Source organism: Gossypium hirsutum, chromosome A06, assembly GCF_007990345.1.
Source record: "Gossypium hirsutum isolate 1008001.06 chromosome A06, Gossypium_hirsutum_v2.1, whole genome shotgun sequence".
In the NCBI taxonomy this organism is placed as follows: Eukaryota; Viridiplantae; Streptophyta; class Magnoliopsida; order Malvales; family Malvaceae; genus Gossypium; species Gossypium hirsutum.
In genome coordinates, this window is record NC_053429.1 from 47,966,053 (window position 1) to 47,967,100 (window position 1,048).

At 35.1% G+C, this 1,048-nt stretch overlaps 1 non-coding gene across 1 annotated transcript; it reads left to right on the forward strand.

Moving 5' to 3' along the window:
- The first annotated feature begins 222 nt into the window (after window positions 1–222).
- Window positions 223–329, forward strand: LOC121231645 (small nucleolar RNA R71). Its single transcript, XR_005929701.1, has one exon. It is a non-coding gene; the product is annotated as a small nucleolar RNA R71 (small nucleolar RNA).
- The last annotated feature ends 719 nt before the right edge of the window (window positions 330–1,048 follow it).

Here is a 1,048-nt window from a genome sequence, read left to right on the forward strand (position 1 = left end):
AAAGAAGCTAGTGTGTCTACTTCATGTACCCCTGCTACTAGTCTTTCTGAGGTTGCTTGGTTGGTTGCCCACTAATAGTTATTGCTGGCAATTCTTTCAATAATCTCATAAGCATTATTGTAAGACTTAGAAAGAAGGGCTCCATTTGCCAAAGAATCCCCCATCATTCTAGTATGAATATTGAGACCAATATAGAAAGTCTCCATTTGAACGCAGTAAAGAATGGCATGATGAGGGCACTTTCGTAATAACTCATTGAACTGCTCCCATGCATCATATAAAGATTCTTCATCAAGTTGCTGAAATGAAGTGATTTCATTTCAGATATTGGTAGTTAAAGATGGAGGGAAATATTTCCTTAAGAATTGTTCAACCAGCTCTTACCATGTAATTATGAAGCCAAACGGTAGGGAGTTCAACCATGTTCGTGCTCTATCTCTTAAGGAGTACGAAAATAATCTCAGTCTCAAGACACCGGCTAGTTTAAATGAGTCACTCACTTCCATAAATACCTGAAGATAAATATGTCGATCTTCAGTAGGAATCCCACTAAATTGACCCATATTCTGCAACATTTGGAACATTACTAGCTTCAGCGCAAATATTTTTGTGTCTTGATTTTGGGTCTCCTTATACTCAAATTGAGCTCATTTAATAGAGGAATGCATATTGTCGAATGGCACAGTTTCTGTCATCAACAAAAATGATAAGATTGTGAGTATTATAAGCGAATGTTCCTCTTGGATTTGGATTTTGATTTCTGAAATTCATGTCTTTGGTCCTTTGGTTCACTTGTCTTCTCATTTGTCTGAAAGTCCTTCAAATTTCAAGGTCGACGGGGAGTAAGTCAATAATTTGATCAATACTTATTAACACCTGTAACAAACGCAAAAAAAATGGAATTAAAATTTAATAGAAAAAAATAGACCAAAATACAAAATTAACAATTTCATAAATAACTACGCCAAAAGCTTGGAATGATGGAAATGTGCAAGTATACACAATAGTGACAAGTAATAAAGTGACAACTACATGTTGAGTTATCGTA